This window comes from Leucoraja erinacea, chromosome 19 (genome assembly GCF_028641065.1).
Source record: "Leucoraja erinacea ecotype New England chromosome 19, Leri_hhj_1, whole genome shotgun sequence".
In the NCBI taxonomy this organism is placed as follows: domain Eukaryota; kingdom Metazoa; phylum Chordata; class Chondrichthyes; order Rajiformes; family Rajidae; genus Leucoraja; species Leucoraja erinaceus.
In genome coordinates this window covers 38,513,242-38,534,746 of record NC_073395.1, presented here as the reverse complement: position 1 = coordinate 38,534,746, position 21,505 = coordinate 38,513,242, and positions in this window count along the sequence as shown.

The following is a 21,505-nucleotide window of genomic DNA, read 5'->3' as shown; positions in this document are numbered from 1 at the left end:
CCCAGATTTACTTTTTGAGCTGATGTTAGGAAAAAAAATGTTGAGTCACAGTTTAGTTCATTGTCACGTGTACCGAGGAAGAGTGAAAAGCTTTTGTTGCGTGCTAACCAGTCAGCAGAAAGACCATATAACCATATTATAATTACAGCACGGAAACAGGCCATCTTGGCCCTTCTAGTCCGTGCCGAACACTTATTCTCCCCCAGTCCCATCTACCTGCACTCAGACCATAACCCTCCAATCCTTTCCCCTCCATATACCTATCCAATTTATTTTTAAATGATAAAATCAAACCTGCCTCCACCACTTCCACTGGAAGCTCATTCCACACAGCTACCACTCTCTGAGTAAAGAAATCCCCCCTCATGTTACCCCTAAACTTCTGTCCCTTAATTCTTAAATCATGTCCTCTTGTTTGAATCTTCCCTACTCTCAATGGAAAAAGTTTATCCACGTCAACTCTGTCTTTCCCTCTCATAATTTTAAAGACCTCTATTAAGTCCCCCCTTAACCTTCTGCGCTACAAAATACATGATTTTTACAATATATGATTGCAATTGAGTCAGTTACGGTGTACAGATACATGATAAGGGAATAACATTTAGTGCAAGGTAAAGGTAGTAAAGTCCGATCAAGGATAGTCCGAGGGTCACCAAGGAGTGAATAGGTGAGAACTTGTATTTTGGTGGTTTTGTCGGCACTGGCTTTGACAATGAGTTTGAAATGTTTACAATGGTGGACTTGCTGAAGCAAGACTGCAGGGAACGCTCATATTATAATATGTGGGATCAATTCATGAAAGCTCACTGTATGGTTGACCTTTGACACGAACGAGTGGTGGGCTCTCTGCCAAAGGTGAAAGACAATGGCAAACATTTATTTACATATTTCACGTAAAAATCTATCCCAAGATGTTTTGCAGCAGAGAGAACCATGCAGCAGGAGTTTTGAAATACAGGGATTGCTTCTGAATAAAGAATACTGCAAGTAGCTAGAGTATACCACAGTTCCTTGATGCTGCTGTGAAATTTAATCGCCCCTATAGGCAAGAACGGAACTCGCTATCAAAACATGGAGGGGATGGGGGACACAATTTTTTGGCACGCATGCACGCATGCGCGCGCACACACACACACACACGGCTTCGGAGGCTCAATCCAGCGCTAAAAACGTCGATTTTAAAATCGGGATCACAAAAACTTGGGGGGGATGTCCCCCACCTCTCAAAACATGGGGGGGGACGTGTCCCCTCTGACCCCCCCCCCCGGGTTTTCCGTCCCTACCTATAGGTGATCTGACTGTAATCTCAACTCCACATTCCGCCTATCTTTGGCAATCTTTCATCCGTTATCCACCCTTGCCTTAAAAATACTGAAAGACTTTACTTCCACCATAGGTTGAGGAAAGTAGTTCTCAAAACACGCCACCCTCAGATGGGAAAATATATCGGCCTCTTCTCTAACATTGGCGACCAATCATTTCCAACCACCTTTCAGTCATAAAAATGTGTAGGAACATTCCCTCCACATTGTGGCGGCACGGTGGGACATCGGTATAGTTGCTGCCTTACAGCGCCATGACCTGGGTTCAATCCTAGACTATGGATACTGTTTGTACAAAGATTCCACCTTCTCTCTGAGACCGTGGAGTTTTTTTCCGGATGCTCCAGTTTCCTCGCACATTCCGAAAACGTGTAGGTTTGTAGGTTAATTGGCTCCTGTAAATTGTCCCTGGTGTGTAATCTGCAGGTGATTGTCGGTCAATAGACAATAGGTGCAGGAGTAGGCCATTCGGCCCTTCGAGCCAGCACCGCCATCCAATGTGATCATGGCTGATCATCCCCAATCAGTACCCCGTTCCTGCCTTCTCCCCATATCCCTTGACTCCACTATTTCTAAGAGCCCTATCTAGCCCTATCTCTCGATGTGGAATCCGTGGCTGAAGGGCCTGTTTCCACACGGTACCTCTAAACTAAACTAAACTAATCCATGCTGCCTGGATGCCTAAGGGTTGGAGAACGGAAACAGCAGGTTGGCAATAGAACAGGGGAATGGTAGTGGAATAGGAAACAATGAGACAACTGTTGGATGAGCCCAAGGGTCAGTGACTGGATGGAAATATGGTAAACACGGCTTTGATGTATATTCCTAAATGCCAATTAGGATTTTTGAAGCCAATACATTGGGAATTGTGAGCCAGAGAACATTTGCCAAGACCAGCAAGCCGGTTTTGTGTGGGGAAAATTATCGCTGGTGTAGTTTTAAGTGAACATTTGGAGCCTGAAGTCTGAGATGATAAAGTAGACTAAAAAATGCAAGGGTCAGAGTTTAAATTGTGGAGCAAGTGAAACATAAGTCAGAGAGATGATATTGCAGAGAGTGAAATAAGTCTCGGTGGTGCAGCGGTAGAGTTGCTGCCTTACAGCGCCCGAGATCCGGGTTCAAGCCTGACTACGGGTGCTGTCTGTACGTAGTTTGTACGTTCACCCCGTGACCTGCGTGGGTTTTCACCGAGATCTTCAATTTCCTCCCACACTCCAAAGACGGACAGGTGTGTAGGTTAATTGGCTTGGTAAATGTAAAAAAATTGTAGGTATGGGATTGTGTTAATGTGCGGGGATCGCTGGTTGGCGCGGACCCGGTGGGCCGAAGGGCCTGTTTCCGCGCTGTATCTCTAAACTAAACTAAACTGAACTAAAGTAGGCTGAAAGAAAGATATTCTGGCTCGCCCTTGTCTTGATATTGGAGGGACGCAGAGATAACTTTGAATCTTGTGGAAGTGATAAGATAAGAGTCAAAGAATCATAGTCGTACACCACAGAAATAGGCCCTTCGCCAATCGTCACCATGTCCAGGCTGGCCATTATGTTCTCAGCTTACAAATAGCCCTCTCCATACAGTGGTTCTCTCAGCATATGGTGTGGGAGAACCAAGAAAGACAATTTGGTAATTAATGCCTGTATTGTCAAACACTACTTCTGAATATATACACTAACCAAGAGCAAAGACAAAGGTCAACAAGAAATCAACAAGGGAATTCATAAGAAACATCTTAACCCAATGAGGGAAAAATATGTGGATATCCAAGGAACTGCAAATATTAGTTTAAAAAAAGACACAAAATTCAGTAGTTAATTGGCATGTGTACTGAGGTAACGTGAAAAGCTTTCTGTTGTGTGCAAACCAGTCAGCAGAAAAACAATACATGATTACAATCGATCCATTTACAGTGTAAATGGCGCTGGTGCTGAAAGTGCTGGAGTAACTCAGTGGGTCATGCAGCATCTCTGGAGAACATGGACATGTGAGGTTTCGGGGTGGGATTAGGAGGCAGATATCAGCCATGATTGAATGGCAGAGAAGACTCGATGGGTCAAATGTCCTAATTCTACTCCTATAACTTGTGAATTTGGGACCCTTCTTCAGAAAACGTGGAACTCCCTGGCAAAGTAAATTGTTGACTAAAGCAGGAACATTTTCGAGAATGATAGCTCAGATAAAAGAGAGAAATGAATTGAAAGTTACACTGATAAAGTTGCATAAAGAACGGGAGAAGGAATGGGTGAAGTATAAACACTAGTTGAGAGCTTATTTTTGTGCTGAATATTCAATGAAGTTTCATATCTGAGGAGCAATTAATCAAGTACTTCTTTTGAAGATGAATTACTTTACTATAAACTTCCAAGTCCCAAAGTATTATGAGAAAAAACAATACTTTTTCTTGATCCTTGATCCCTCTTAACTATAATTTTAATGGGATTGATGTCTAAGTTTAGCATGTTGCCAAAATGCAATGTTTAGATTACAATATAAATAGCAATGTTACAAAATTTTGAGATTTAAAAAATCAAGTCTGCAATTTATCCCATCAGATAAAGCATAACAATAAGTTTAATTTGACACCTAATTCACTTTCATATCTCAAGTAATAAAAACGTTATGGCCATTTTCATACTCGGAAATTAGCATCTTGTTCCCTATTGATTTTCTATGGACATAACAAAAAAGCTGTGATCGTGGACAGTCAAAAGCCCATAACCTTCTTAAAAATTAAGAGAACTGAATGAAATTTTCAGTTATCATAGATTGAAGCATTCTGAAACAAATATAAAATAATCTTACTTGGATGACCTGAAATTAAAGCATATAATTAGTTAGTTACCCAATTGTAGCTAATTTCAAACTTCAATTACTAGATCTAAACATCTATCCATTTCTTAATAAATGATTAACATTTTTAAATAGCCCAAGTGTCCTAATAATATTCACAAATAATTCACAATAAAACATGATTTTTAAATCTCATTTACATCAATTTATAGGCCAAATGGAAGGAATTTAGTGTTCAATTGCTGTAAATTAAAGTCCATTTTAAATCAGCTTTCTAGTGGGTTCCTGTGAACGCGCTGGTTTAGAACGTTCACATTGCGCTGGATTTGTACCCTCAAGTGCCCAGAAAAATACTGCGGGATATAAAGAGCCCAAAATGAACTACTCGCTATAGAAAACTGTATATACAGGGTTATATACAAGCCCCATTTAATGTAAAAATAAGGTACATACCCTTAATTGTTTGCTTTATAAAACCCTGGGGCTGCGAGAGGTTGCGGGTTTAGAGAGTGATTTTTAAACTACTATAACTATTATACAAGGCCATAAAAACTAATAATACCTTTAGCGACGGGGTCTTTCAGCGATTTTCCGTTAATGATTTACTAGGCTGAACATTTTCGATTGCAACAGCCTAGTAAAAATCGCGTTTTAAACCCGCCCCCTCTAAACAGCGCCAAAATCGCGCACACAGGGTAGGGCAGATGCTCAGCCACGATTCAGGTAGGTTTTGTAACATACCAAATATAAACAATGGCATGTTCATTAATCTCAGCAATGTAAATACAATGAAGAATCTGAATTTGAAAACATACTCAGGCGGAATACAAATTAGAAACTGAAACTTAGACAATGACACTGGTAAATTCTTTATTCTTGTCCCTGCAGATTAAAGTTTATTCTTGAAATCAACATCAACTAGTTGTCAGGCATTGATTTCTGGCAAAATTACCTTTGATGCACAGGGATGCAGGTGGTTTCAGGTATACATTTGAGCATGTTGAAACTAAGATATCATAGCACCCTACGAATTTGGAAACAGTTGAACTCAACTCTCAAATTGAGAAATTTCTCTCTCCTTTTACCAATCGCCATCAATCCCTCGTTTAAACCGTCTACTTTAGATAAGGCGTTTGCACAATGGGAAAACTTAGGAATTAAAACGCTGGGAGATCTTTATGAGAAGGGGATCTTCCTCTCGAATGAAGAATTACAGGAGAAATATCATTTGAAAGCTAATAATCTTTTTAGATATCTTCAAATACGAGACTATGTGAAAACACGCACGCAAGACTGTCATTCTACGGGCCCAGATATATTAGGCAACTGCATGAATAGAAAGGTGGATACAAGTAAGTTAATATCCTATATTTACAATACCCTTTTAACTGCACATATCCCATCTTCTGAAATGGTTAGGCGAGCATGGGAAGATGAATTGGATGAATTTCAAAGGATAGTTGGGAGGAAAGCTTTTTATATATACATTACTACTCTCTTAATGTTAGGCACTCCCTGATACAATTCAAAATACTGCACAAACTCTATTATTCAAAGTCCAAATTGAACAAGATCTTCCCAAATGTCTCTCCTATTTGTGATAAATGTCTCCTCCAAGAAGTGACTACAACCCATTATTTTGCTTCCTGCACAAAGTTACAAAACTTCTGGAGTGGAATATTTGATATCTTTTCCAAAATACTTAAAACTAAATTGGACCCAGATATAAAACTGATCCTGTCAGAGGCCTGTTCTAAGCTAACGATATTTCAAAGACGTTTCCTCAATTACGGTCTAATAATGGCGAAAAAATGAATACTTAAATTTTGGAAACAGACAACAGTCCCTACAGTGAAGATGTGGATCACAGATAAGTCCGAGACACTACACTTGGAAAACAGTAGGCTTGTCTTGGCGGAAAAAACAGATCCATTTCTTAAGAAATGGATACCCTTTACTGAATTTTTACAACAATAGTATGGTGAAACACAAATTTAAATTTAAATCCGATGCTAGGATGGGTGAGGGGGGGAGGGGCAAGGTATATCTCCATCTTTTTCTTGTCTTATTCCTCTTTCTCTCTGCTGCACTGCTTTGGTAGCTAAGGGGTCTTTTTCTTGGTCTTTTCTATTTTATCGCATCATTTTTACCGTTCTTTTTTTCTTGCTTTCCCTTTGTTTTCTTTTTTCCTTTTTTAAAAAATTAGGTTATAAGGTTAAAAATGAAGCTGTACAATAATTGTATAATTGTAGATGCCGAACATTTTATCCTGGTACAATTGCTTCTAATAAAAATAAATTATAACAAAAAAAAAAGAAACAGTAAGATAGTTAGAAACATGGAAACATATAAACATAGAAAATAGGTGCAGGAAGAAGCCATTCGGCCCTTCGAGCCAGCACCGCCATTCATTGTGATCATGGCTGATCGTCCCCAATCAATAACCCATGCCTGCCTTCTCCCCATATTCCTTGATTCCACTAGACTCGAGAGCTCTATCTAACTCTATCTTAAATCCATCCAGTGATTTGACCTCCACTACCCTCAATGGCAGGGAATTCCACAAATTCACAACTCTCTGGGTGAAAAAGTTTTTTCTCACCTCAGTCTTAAATGGCCTCCCCTTTATTCTAAGACTGTGGCCCCTGGTTCTGGACTCGCCCAACATTGGAAACATTTTTCCTGCATCTAGCTTGTCCAGTCCTTTTATAATTTTATATGTTTCTATAAGATCCCCCCTCAGTTACTTTATATCTTATAATATATTCTTCTTAGATATTTGTTTTAAATCAGAGATAGATAGATTCTTGATTAGTACGGGTGTCAGGGGTTATGGGGAGAAGGCAGGAGAAGGGCAGTGGAGGCCAAGTCAGTGGATGGATTTAAGAGAGAGTTAGATAGAGCTCTTGGGGCTAGTGGAGTCAAGGGATTATGGGGAGAAGGCAGGCACGGGTTATTGATAGTGGACGATCAGCCATGATCACAATGAATGGCGGTGCTGGCTCAAAGGGCCGAATGGCCTCCTCCTGCACCTATTTTCTATGTTTCTATGTCTAAAATGGGGTTTGGAGGGAGAGGTAGATCAGCCAGTATTGAATGGTGGAGTAGACTTGATGGGCTGAATGTCCTAGTTCTGCTCCTATTACTTATGACCCTACATATGCTTTTAAACAATTCAGAGCAAACAACCCTCTGTTTAATTATATTTAATGCTCCTTCTGTATTTATTAACTTAAAATTTTGCCATCCTTTGTAATTAACTACTTAAAGTATTAATATTACATGTTTTACAGCATCAGTTGCAATGAAGCGCTTTTAATTTGTCAGGTTCTCAATTGCTGTTGCTGACTCCTTAAACTATTGTCGTAGCAAAACTGCAAAGTATATTGCGTGTAATTCAAGTAGAAGATCACATCAAACCAGAAGATAATGCAGGTCAACAAGGAGCTAGAGCAGTTTTACTAGGAAGCCATTGAAAGTGCTGATTAATAGTTAATAAGTGCTGATTAATGACATATTGTTAATTAAGTTTAAAAAAAACATGATTGTTTTTTAATTAAGTTTACATGAGACGTGTAATCCAGAATCCAATTGAGATCAACAATGTTCAGCATTTTGTGTCTATGACCAATTTTCAGGTTGGTATTACAGTAATGAAACTTGAGGAAAACAGCTGAGTAATTAGTCATAGAGTGATACAGTGTGGAAACAGGCCCTTCAGCCCAACTTGCCCACACCAGCCAACATTTCCCATCTACACGAGTCCCACCTGCCTGCGTTTGGTCCAAATGCCTCCAAACCTGTTCTATCCATGTACCTGCAAGAGACTCTCGATCAACCCGATATATTCTTTCATGATTTTATACACATCTATAAGATCACCTCTCATCCTCCTCTGCTCCAAGGAATAGAGACCCAGCCTACTCAACAGAACATAGCTCAGACCCTAGAGTCCTGGTAACATCTTCTGAAATCTTCTCTGCACCCTTTCCAGTTTGACAACATCTTTCTAATAACATGGCACCCAGAACTGAACACAATCTATCTATCTATAATATAAAACTGTGTGTATCAAACTGACTTGTGGCTGCCAGCCTTTAATTCGTTGCTATTGGTTCTAAAGCTTCCATAAAAATGTCTATTGGTTCTAAAGCTTGCAAAAAAATGACTATTGGTTCTAAAGCTTGCAAAAAAATGTCTATTGGTTCTCAAGCTTGCAAAAAAAAATGTCTATTGGTGTGGCTTGAAGTTGAAAGACACCACTTACTGCAAATGGTGGCATGAAGTTGAAAGGCATTACTTACTGCAAATGGTGGATTGGGAGCTTTGGCTTGAAGTTGAAAGGCACTAACTGCAAATGGTGGCTTGATAGCTTTGACGAAGTTGAAAGGCACTACTTACTGCAAATGGTGGATTGGGTGCTTTGACATTAAGTTGAAAGGCACTACTTACTGCAAATGGTAGCATGAAGTTGAAAGGCACTACTTACTGCAAGTGTTGGCTTGTGAGCTTTGGTTTGAAGTTGAAAGGTACTACTTACCGCAAATGGTAGCTTGGGAGTGGCTTGAGGTTGAAAGACACCACTTACTGCAAATCGTGGCATGAAGTTGAAAGGCACTATTTACTGCAAATGGTGGCTTGGTTGCTTTGGCTTGAAGTTGAAAGGCACCACTTACTGCAAATTGTGGCTTGGGTGTGGCTTGAAGTTGAAATACACCACTTACTGCAAATGGTGGCATGAAGTTGAAAGGCACTACTTACTGCAATTGTGGCTTGGGTGCTTTGGCTTAAAGTTGAAAGGTACTACTTACTGCAAATGATGGCTTGGGTGATTTGGCTTGAAGTTTAAAGGCACTACTTCCTGCTGGAGGGAGGGGGAGGGACTATAAACCCAGGAAGTGGGGTGCCTCACTCAGTCTCTGCAAGATGGATGAAGTCAAAAGGGCACGTCTCTCTGAGCTCTGAATAACACTGAACACATGTCTACAACTGTGAGTTAATGTCGTTTGAAAATGAAAATATGGTTTGTTTGAAGTATAAATGCACTGCCAGCAAATGGTTGTTTGGGTGCTTTGGCGAAGTTAAAAGGCACTACTTATTGCAAATGGTGGCTTGGGTGCTTTGGCTTGAGGTTGAAAGGCACTACTTACTGCAAGTGGTGGCTTGGGTGCTTTGGCTTGAGGTTGAAAGGCACTACTTACTGCAAATGGTGGCATGAAGTTGAAAGGCACTACTTACTGCAAATGGTGGCATGAAGTTGAAAGGCACTACTTTTTGCAAATGGTGGCTTGGGTGCTTTGGCTTGAAGTTGAAAGGCACTACTTACTGCTGGAGGGAGGGGGGGGACTATAAAACCAGGAAGTGGTGTGCCTCACTCACTCTGCAAGCTGGATGAAGTCAAAAGGGCACGACTCTCAGAGCTCTGAATAACACTGCACACATGTCTACTCAACTGTCAGTCCCCTTAATGTAGTTTGAAAATGAAAATATGGTTTGTTTGAAGTAAAAAGGCACTGCCAGCAAATGGTTGTTTGGGTGCTTCAACAAAGTTAAAGGGCACTACTTACTGCAAATGGTGACTTGGGTGCTTTGGCTTGAGGTTGAAAGGCACTACTTACTGCAAATGGTGGCTTGGGTGCTTTGGCTTGAGGTTGAAAGCCACTACTTACTGCAAATGGTGGCTTGGGCGCTTTGGCTTGAAGTTGAAAGGCACTACTTACTGCAAATGAAGGCTTAGGTGCTTTGGCTTGAAGTTGAAATGCACTACTTGCTGCAAATGGTGGCTTGAGAGCTTTGGCTTGAAGTTGATTGGCACTACTTACTACAAATGGCGATTTGGGTTCTTTGACTTGAAGTTAAAAGGCACTACTGCAAATGCTCTTACTTCCTATTTGCACTGTATATTCATTTTAGATAAAACGCTACCACTTACGGCTGTGATTTTTGGCCTTCCTACTCAGTCCCCCTCTGCTCAGCAGATGCAGAGAATTCTTCCCATCAATGAAAAATAAAAGTGTTATTGGTGTTTAAAAAATGTTGAGAATCTCTCTTCTGTCATTCACGCCATGAAGGCCACACCTTTTCCGGTGGGAGGGGGAGGGGTTATAAAACCCAGAAGTGTGGGTGTGGCTCAGTCCCTGCATGATGGGGAGGGAGAGGTCACGACTCTGTCTGAGCTGTGAATCAACTGAACACACTGAATGGCTACTGAACTGTGAGTTTGGTGTTTTGTGTGGTTTTCCGGTGGTTTCACCCTGCATGAAATTGTATGAAGCTGCATTTGAATTTGGTGGCCTTGGATCAAGCTCGAAGTGGTATGAAACTGCACTTGAATTCGGTTGCCTTGCACCCTGCTTGAAATGGTAGGAAAATGGAGTTGAATTTGGTGGCCTTGCACCCTGCTTGAAATGGAATTTCAAGGAATAGCTACGAGTCAACTGCCAGCCTACCAGCCGTGAGTGAGCTGCCAGCAGACCAGGCTTGAGGAACTGAGCTGCCACCCCAACTGCCCATACCAGCCTCCAGTGAGCCCCCCCCCCCCCCCCCCCCCCCCCCACCAACCCACTGGCCACCATATTGGAATTGGTGGAGTGGTGGAATATTGCGTCAGGGGACCAGCCCCCCCGGGTGAACATGGGGCCCCGTTGGGTCCCACTTAGTCTAGTTTTAAATAAAATCCTTTCTCCCCCCCCCCCCCCCCCAACTCACTCATTTTGTCGCCTCCTGCTGGCCAGCGACCATAACGGCTGCTGGCGCCCGCCTCTCGCCTCAAAGACGCCATTTAAAAACAGCCGCACTGCTGAGTGCTGGAAGCTTATGTTCGGGAACGAAGGACCACGTCTCCCGTGGGGGCTACGGGTAGGGAACAGCTGCGTTGGGGGAGCAGCTGCACTTGGTCTAGTATTCTCTAAATGCAGTCATACCAGAGCTTACAGAACTGCAACAACAATTGCTACATGCTCAACCATCTCACAGAACCATGCTGCATAACATAAAGAAAGAAATCCACATTGCAAAAAATTTGATGAAGAATTTTGAAATGCAACTCCAGAGGTTACTGGGACCATTGATCATTGGAGGGATATGGGCCAAACGCAGGCATGTGGGGCTAGTGTAGATGGAACATGTTGACCAGTGTGGGCAAATTGGGCCGAAGGGCCTGATTCCACGCTGTATCACTCTATGACTCTAACCGCTCAGCTGTTTTCCCCAAGTTTCCATCTTCGTAAGTTGTTGTTTTTTTCGTTTTAGAGATACAGTGTGGAAACTGCCCCTTCGGCCAACTGAATCCGCACCGACCAGTGACCGCTGCACATTAACACTATCCTACACTAGGGCCAATTTTCTACATATATGCCAAGTCAATTAACCTACAAACCTCTGTGCCTTTGGAGTGTGGGAGGAAACTAATTTCTCGGAGAAAATCGATGCAGTCACGGGGAGAACGTACTAACTCCGCACAGACAGCAGGATCGAACTCAATTCTCTGGCGCTGTGAATATTGAAAGCCAGCAACTCCAACGCTGCGCCACCGTGCCACCCTGTACTGTAACACCAACCTGAAAATTGGTTATAGACACAAAATGCTGAAAATTATTCATCTCATTTGGCTTCTAGATTGCATAGATCGATAGATACATAGAACTGTACACCTCCCATGTAAACCTCATTTAAAGAAAAATCATCTTTCATGCTTTTTTAAAATTTAATTAACTAGGCAAGAGAGCTGATAAAATGACACGATTGCAAGATGATGGCCTCGGGCTGATTAAATGCCAGAACAGTTTGTTCTTCAATCTGTCGAAGATTGTTACTTTGTCTGACAAAGGTCACTTTGTGTTGCATTTGACAACACTATCAGACAACTTTAACAAAGTTTGGGTTTGTTTTTACTGTTGAGGAAAAAGAACCGAAGTGGTTTGCCCTTGGTCGTATCATTTCACACTTGATTAGAAATCTAGTTGAAAGACCTGCGCAGCAAAGTCATATTTCTCATGCGGATCTGACAGTGACCCTTCAGCTTTTCGATTAACAGCAAGCAATTTGTCACTTTTTCACCACGATCCGGGCATTGGGTTACACGCCAGTGAGTGTCACAGGATAAAAATAACACGGATTTTAATTATTTACGTGGAATTTCTAGAAAGCAATGAACTCGTTCCTCTACCTCCAAACCCAAGCACCAGGTCGGTGAGAAACATCGTTGATTTTAGCCCAGTACGGGCCAGGTGGTAAGCCACACATTCTTTTGTGCAATTAAGTTACAAATAAAGTTAAAGTGAGGGAATTATTTTTTTTTCTAGCCCCATTTTTTGGCAAAATCATAAAGTTCTATATTGAAGAAGGTAAAACACTTGCACGGGGATCAGGCCAGTCCCACTTCCACGACCGAATTCATGACCTCTGCCGAGTTTGCCCTTGTCTCATACTCGCAGCATGGTCGTCACGAGGTCGTAGGTAGGTCGTAGCAGGCCGTGATGCTCGTCGTAGGTACTCGTTGCATCAAGTAGGTCGGGGCATTTTTCTAGCATGATGAAAAATGTCCACCAGTAAAAAAGGTCATGAATTAGGTCGCGAAAGTGGAACAGACCCATTAGCATTTACTACAGGAATGTCCCAGGCATCGTTCGATTGGAACAGAGGTGCGTGGATTGCAACAGAGGTCTAGTGATAGCTCCTCGATGCACGTATTTACCTGCACACAGCGGACAATGCTTAAGCACAGCTACTGCAATTCGCATACAATATGTATCATCATAGAGTCACAATGACAAATGCAGCTGAAATATGGCCTCAGCCTTCCCACTCCCTACTGATCATCAACCATTTACACTAATCCTTCATTAATTCTCTCTTTAATTCTCCTTATTCCACACTCATTAACCTCCCCCAAATTCTATCACTGGGGGCAATTAATTGTGACCCATTACCCCAAGAAACCCCGTCTTTGTGGGATTTAGTTTAATTTAGTTCAGTTTTTAGATTATTTTAGTTTAGAGATACAGCGCAGAAACAGGCCACAGAGCCTGTGCCGGCCAGCGATCCCCACACACTAACACTATCCTACGCACACATTTTACAATTGTGAGTCTTTGGAGTTTGGGAGGAAGCCGGAGCACCGGGAAAATCCCACGCAGGTCACAGGGAGAAGGTACAAACTCAATGCAGACAGCACCTCTCCGCAGGGTCGAACCTGCCTGCCTGGCAATGTAAGGCAGCAAGTCTACCGCTGCTCCACCATGTCCTAACACTATGTGGATGTGGGAGGAATGCGGAACACTCAGAGGAAACACAGGTTGTCACAGGAAGGAGGTGCAAACTCCACGCAGACAGCAGTTGGCCAGGATTGGATCTGGATCTCTGGTCCTTTGAGCCAGTGGCTCCACCCTTTGTTTGAAGTCACAGCATACCTGTTAGACACATGAGAACATTCAACCAGTTAGTTTAGGTTAAAGATACAGTGCGGAAACAGGCCCTTCGGCCCACTGAGTCCGCGCCGGCCTGTGATCTCTGTTATACAAGCACACACTACACACTACACACTATAGACAATAGGTGCAGGAGTAGGCCATTCTGCCCTTCAAGCCACAACCACCATTCATTGTGATCATGGCCGATCATCCACAATCAGTTCCTGCCTTTTTCCCATATCCCCTGACTCCACTATCTTCCCACTCTTGAAAGTAAAGTAATTCCAATCGAACGGAGAATTCCAGATTCACAACCCTCTGTGTGAAAACGTTTTTCCTCATCTCTGTTCAAAATTGCTTAGTCCTTATTCGTAAACTATGGCCCCTGGTCCTGGACTCCCCCAACATCGGGAACAATTTTTACCAAAGCTAATTAACCTTCAAACCTGCAGGTCTTTGCAGTGTGTGAGGAAACTGGGGAAAACCCAGGGGGTCACGGGGAGACCGTATAAACTCTATACAGACAGCACCCATAGTCAGGGTCAAACCTGGGACTCTAACGCTGTAAGGCAGCAACTCTGCCACTGCACCACCCAGATATCTTCATTCTTTGGGGAACGGGGGTTCCCCACTTCCATCATGGATGAGGCCCTCCAACGGGATCTCACCACTGCCAGATCTTCCCATCTCCACCTCTTTCCGCCTTCTGCAGAGACCGTTCCCTCCACAACTCCCTGATTAACTCATCCCTTCCCACCCAAACCACCCCCTCCCCAGGTACCTTCCCCTGCAACCACAGAAGATGCAACACCTGTCACTATACTCCCTCCCTCGACTGTCCAGGGACCACAATAGTCTCTTCAGGTTAGGCAGAGGTTCACTTGCACCTCCTTCAACCTCATCTACTGTGTCCGTTGTTCAAGGTGTTGGACTTTGATACATCGGCGAGACCAAACATAGACTGGGCGATCGTTTCGCTGAACACCTTCACTCAGTCTGCCTGGACTTACCTGATCTCCATCTTGCCAAGCACTTTAATTCCCCTTCCCATCCCCACACAGACATTTAATAATAATAATAATAATAATAATAATAATAATAATAATAATAATAATAATAATATCTTTTATTGTCATTGCACATAAGTGCAACAAGATTTGGTATGCAGCTTCCATCCGACATCATAACTTAAATAACTAATAACATTTAGATTTAGATACCCCGAGAACATGGTTTGTAAAAGAACAGTAAAATAGTCAAAACAGTTCAAACAGACTAAAGTGCAGATGTGTCTGTGCAACGTCACCATCCGAGGGAGACAGTCCATGGGGGTGGGGGCACTCAGCCGGGCTGGTTCAGAGCCGCTATAGCTCTGGGAATGAAGCTGTTCCTGAGTCTGGAGGTTCGGGCGTAGAAGGCCTTGTAACGTCTGCTGGAGGGAAGTAGTTTGAACAGTCCATTACAAGGTGTGAGGAGTCTGTGTGAATGCTGACGGCCTTCCTGAGGCACTGTGTGTGGTACATGCCCTCCAAGGCTGGTAGCGGTGTCCCAATGATCTTCTGCGCTCTGTGGACTACGCACTGAAGAGCTCTCCTCTCCTCCTCCGTGCAGCTGAGATACCACACAGAGATGCCATACGTTAATATGCTCTCTGTGGTGCAGCGGTAGAAGGTTGTCAGCAGCTGTTGGGGCAGACCAGTCTTTTTTTAATGTTCTTAGGAAGAACAGTCGTTGCTGTGCCTTCTTGACCAGCGCAGCGGTGTTGGTGGACCATGTGAGGTCCTCTGAAATGTGAGTGCCCAGAAACCTAAAGCTGGACACTCTCTCCACACTGTCCCCGTAGATGGAGGTTGGGGCGTATTCTCCATTATGTGACCTCCAAAATTTCTGTCCTGGGCCTCCACAATTGTCAAACACAAATTGGAGGAACAGCACCTCATATTTCGCTTGGGCAGCTTACACCCCAGCGATATGAATATTGACTTCTCTAACTTCAAGTAATCCTTGCATCCCCTCTCTCTCCGTCCCTCCCTCACCCAAGTCATTGTAGCGGCTTCAAAGCCGTCTTGTTGAGTCTCATTGTCTGTCACTCGTTTTCACCAAGACCACAGCTAACAATGGCCTGTTTCCTTTATCACCTGTAAAGGGCTTGTCCCACTTGGCAATTTTTTCGGCGACTGCCGGCATTATTGACTGACGTATCAGGTCACTGAATAATTTGCGGCGTGATGCGGCGGTGATGACGTAAGACACGCGGTGTTTTTTCAAGTGTCGCAACATTCTTTTTGTCGCCGCTGGATTTTGAAATGTTCAAAATCTTTTGGCAACCCTGATATGATGCCGGCAGTCGCCGAAAAAATCTCCAAGTGGGACAGGTCCTTTACTTTTTCTATACCTCACTATATCACCATCTATATCTCTCGTTTCCCTTTCCCTTGAATCTCAGTCTGAAGAAGGGTCTCGACCCGAAATGTCACCTATTACTTTTCCCGAGAGATGCTGCCTGTCCCGCTGAGTTACTCCAGCTTTCATTGCCTATTTATAGAATATCCAAACATCCTTTCAGGAATGCCGCGCTTCAGCAGGGGCGGTCATGTGAGTCATAATTTGGTCATTCCTTGTTTATAGTTTCCTTATGGTGCAATCATTTCTTATTTTCTCATTTCTGTGATGAATTCATTATACTCTCAACAAAATTCTTAAGGGGTTGGGCTAAACATTCTCAAGGGGATTGGATGCAGGAAGATTGCTCCCGATGTTACAAAATCCAGGACAAGGGGTCACAGCTTAAGGATAAGGGGGAAATCCTTTAAAACCGAGATGAGAAGAACTTTTTTCACACAGAGAGTGGTGAGTCTCTGGAACTCTCTGCCGCAGAGGGTAGTCGAGGCCAGTTCATTGGCTATATTTAAGAGGGAGTTAGATGTGGCCCCTGTGGCTAAGGGGATCAGAGGGTATGGAGAGAAGGCAGGTACGGTATACTGAGTTGGATGATCAGCCATGATCATATTGAATGGTGGTGCAGGCTCGAAGGGCCGAATGGCCTACTCCTGCACCTAATTTCTATGTTTCTATGAATCTTCATAAAACAGCAAACATAGAACCGTGGAACTGCAGATGCTGCTTTACAAAATAAGATTGGAGTAACGAGGCAGCATCTCTCGAGAACTGGTACTTCAGGTGACCCTTCAGGCTGATTGTGGGGGGGGGGGGGGGGGGGGGGGGGGGGGGAGGAGAGAAAGCTGGAGGAAAGGAGGAGCAGAACAAAGCTTGGCAGGTGATAGGTGGATACAAGAGAGGGGGATATTTGATAGGCACTTGGTTGGCCAAAAGCCAGAGTTAAAAAGACAAAAGGTGTGAGATAAGGATAAATGGGTTGTGCATTGTGAAGCCAGAGGAAGGAGTGTAGGGGGAGGGGAGGTGTTGGTTAGTTAGTTACTTACCTAAAATTGGAGAATTCAATGCTACCCAAGCAGAATATGAGGTGCTGTTCCTCCATTTTGTGTGTGGACTCACTCTGACTGTGGATGAGGCCCAGGTCAGGAATGTCTGTGTGGGAATGAGAAGAGCAGTTAAAATGGTTACCATCCAGGAGATCTTGTAGGCTTTAGTGGACCGAGCCAAGTGTTCAGCAAAACGCTCCCCGAGCCCTTGCTTGGTTTCGCAGATGTAAAGGAAGCCACATCAGGGACACCAAATGCAGTATTGAGGTTAGAGGAGGTGCACGCTAACCTGTGCTTCACCGAGAATGGCTCCCGTGTCCCTAGGTGGATGTGAGGGAGGAGGTTTAGGGACAGGTCTTACATCTCCTGCGTTTGCAGGGGAAAGTACCTGGTGATAGGATGGTTTGATGGGGAAGGGATGAGTGAACCAAGGAGGTGCAAACGGAGTGGTCTTTGTGGAAGGCAGGAAGGACTGGGGAGTCACAGAGCCGTGGTCATACAGCATGGATACAAGCCCTTCAGCCAACTTGCCCGTGCAGGCACAGATGCCCCATCTACGCAACTCCCACCTGCCTGCGTTTGGCTCATATCCAATTAAACCATTCCTATCCATGTACTTGTTCAACTGTCATTTAAATGGTGTTCTAGTACCTGCCTCAACCACCGCCTATGGCAGATCATTCCATATACTCCACACCCTCTAGGTGAAATGTTGCCCCTTGGTTTCTCAGTAAATCTTCCTCCTCTCACCTCAAACCGATGTCCTCTTGTTCTTGATTCCCCAACTCTGGGTAAAAGGCTGCAAATTCACCCTACCTACTCTCTTCATGATTTTATACACCTCTATAAGATTACCCCTCAGCCTCCTATACTACAAGAAATAAAGTCCTAGCCTGCTCAACCTCTCCCTGGAGCTCAGGCCCTCAAGTCCTGAGGCACGATGTGTTGGATGCGGAGGCTGGTGGGGTGAAAGGGGGGAACTCGATCCTTGTTCCATCTGGAAGAGGGAGGAGAGCAGAACTACGGGACACAGAGGAGATGTGGGTGAGGGACAGCCGGGGAGAAACAATGTTTACTGAAGAAAGAGGACATCTCGGATGTCTTAGGATGGACTCATCTTGTGAGAAATGGCAGGGATGGAGAAATTGAGAGGTGGGGGGTAGTGTCTTTGCAAGGGGCAACTTCGGAGGCGGTGTAGCTCAATAACCTTTGGAGTCAGTAGGTTTGTGGTAGACAACAGTCGATAGTTTGTCCCCTGTGATGGAGACAGAGAGAGGAAGAAAGTGAAGAGAGGTGTCAGAAAACACTGGTTCATCCACATCTGACCATTATAGGAAAAAGGTAAAAGTTTTACAGAGGGTGGAGAATAGGATGAATAAAAGGATTCCAGGGATGAGGGTCTGTAATTACGATAGAGAAGCTGGGATTGTTCCAATTGCATCAGAGGAGGTTGAGGAGGGCTGATATAGGCATTTACAATTCCAGAGGAATAATAACGGGTATGGACAAATTGCTCCCATTGGTGGAATGATCAAGAACCAGCAAAGACAAAATTCAAGATTCAAGAGAGTTTATTGTCATATGTCCCTGATAGGGACAATGGAATTCTTGCTTTGCTTCAGCACAACAAAACCTAGTAGGCATGACTACAGAACAGATCAGTGTGTCCATATACCATTGTATAAATATATACAAACATGAATAAAATGTCCGTGATTGGTAAATTGAACATCTAAACGTTACAATTAGACTCTGACGTGCACTGCCTGGAGAAAGCAGTAAAGGCAGATTCAGTTTTGGCATTTTGAAATAAACTGGATCCAAAATGGAAATGAATAATGCTAAGACAACAGACCAATGCAACTGTTTAAGAAGGAACTGCAGATGCTGGAATATCGAAGGTAGACAAAAATGCTGGAGAAACTCAGCGGGTGAGGCAGCTGCCTCACCCGCTGAGTTTCTCCAGCATTTTTGTAGACCAATGCAACTAGCTGGATTACTCTTCCAGAGGGCCAGCATAGATTTGACGGGCTGAATGGACACTTACTGTGCTGAACCACTGTATGGTTCTGAATAAAAAAACTTCAATTTTCCGTTTTTGTTTTTCATTTTCTTGAAGCATCAGCTTATGCCAAAGTCTATCACTGAGTAAATTTTAGAATGAACTGTATGAATGAATGAATAAGTTTATGTGCCAATAATCACATCAACAGGAATGACTTTGGGAGATATTGTTCTACATACTTCTTTGAAACAAGATTGAACTCGCATGAATGCCTAGATGTTAATAAATGAAAACATGTTAACTTGTCAGACCAGTCACCATGTGATTCATGTCCATAAGGGATAGGAGTAGAATTAGGCCATTCGGCCCATCGTCTCCTCCGCATTCAATCATGGATGATCTATCTTTCCCTCTCAACCCCATTCTCCCCATAACCCGACACCCGTACTAATCAAGAATCTATCTATCTCTGCCTTAAAAAATATCCACTGACTTGGCCTCCACAGCCTTTAGTGGCAATGAATCCCACAGATTCACCACCCTCTGACTAAAGAAATTCCTTCTCATCTCCTTCCAAAAGGAGCGATGTCAGAAGATATTGCTGGCTTCCATGCATGTTGCATTTGGTGATGATGGCTGGCGTCTGCTTGACAACAGCCTACACAGAGGTTGGTGGGATCAATAACTCATAGTGGAGACAAGGCCAAATGATGTGGGCTGCAATCAGGCACCAGATCATCAATGAGAATTTCAATCGCAGGCACTGTAACAACGGCTTTCTGTGCAGCCATTGTGTGCAGTTCTGGCTGCCACACTGTGGGAAAGATGTGAATGTGCTGGAGAGAACACAGAGAATACTCAAGGATGTTTCTTGGATTGGAGAACTTTAGTTATGGAGAGAGATTAGATAGGCTGGGCTTGTTTTTCTCTAGTGCAAAGAAGGCTGAGGTAAGACCTGATATAAGTATATATATATTATAATCAACGATTTGGATGAGAATGTACAAGGCAAGATTAATAAATCCGTATTGTAGATAGCAAAGATGGCTATTAAATGTTACAGCATGATTTTGATCAGTTTGATCAGAGATTATCAAAGATGAAAGGAAAAGACTAAAATTGTGTGTATGTTGACGGACTGGTGAAGTAAATGGTTTGTGTTTATTTATTTCAGAATAAAAAAGAAAGCAGATATGAGATTAGCATTGTGTAGGATTGCAGGCTCGGCGATCGTTTCGCTGGACACCTCCGTTCAGTCCACCTAAACCTACCTGATCTCCCGGTTGCTCAGCACTTTAACTCCCCCTCCCATTCCCACACTGACCTTTCTATCCTGGGCCTCCTCCACTGTCAGAGTGAGGCCCAGCGCAAATTGGAGGAATAGAACCTCATATTTCGCTTGGGCAGCTTACACCCCAGCAGTATGAATATTGACTTCTCTAACTTCAGATAGCCCTTGCTTTCCCTCTCTCTCCAACCCCTCCCCCTTCCCAGTTCTCCGACCAATCTGACTGTCATAGAAACATAGAAAATAGGTGCAGGAGTAGGCCATTCGGCCCTTCGAGCCTGCACCGCCATTCAATATGATCATGGCTAATCATCCAACTCAGTATCCTGTACCTGCCTTCTCTCCATACCCCCTGATCCCTTTAGCCACAAGGGACACATCTAACCCCCTCTTAAATATAGCCAATGAACTTGCCTCAACTACCTTTTGTGGCAGAGAATTCCAGAGATTCACCACTCTCTGTGTGAAAAATGTTTTCCTCATCTCGGTCCTGAATGATTTCCCCCTTATCCGTAAACTGTGACCCCTTGTTCTGGACTTCCCCAACATCGGGAACAATCTTCCTGCATCTAGCCTGTCCAACCCCTTAAGAATTTTGTAAGTTTCTATAAGATCCCCCCTCAATCTTCTAAATTCTAGTGAGTACAAACCGAGTCTATCCAGTCTTTCTTCATATGAAAGTCCTGACATCCCAGGAATCAGTCTGGTGAACCTTCTTTGTACTCCCTCTATGGCAAGAATGTCCTTTCTCAGATTAGGAGACCAAAACTGTACGCAATACTCCAGGTGTGGCCTCACCAAGACCCTGTACAACTGCAGTAGAACCTCCCTGCTCCTATACTCAAATCCTTTTGCAATGAATGCTAACATACCATTCGCCTGTCACTTATCCTAGCTAACAATGATCTAGTCTACATTTTCCTTGATCTGCATCTCTTTTGATGTCTCCTTTTCCCACCTTACCCATCCTTATCTCTGTGTCTCCCTCTCTCCTGACTGTCTGAAGAAGGGTGTCCACCGGAAACGTCACCCATTCCTTCTACCCAGAGATGCTGCCTGTCCCGCAGAGTTACTCCAGCATTTTGTGTCTATCTTCAATGAGTTCAGCATTTGCAGGAGAGGACAGCAGACTCTCGTTCTACTGCTGCCACTCGTCGGGCAATGACTCAGTTATCTCTGTTAGAAAGTAGGCTGCTGGATTCACATGGCAATCTCAACCACTGGCATCCAGAACCATGGGCAACAGGAAT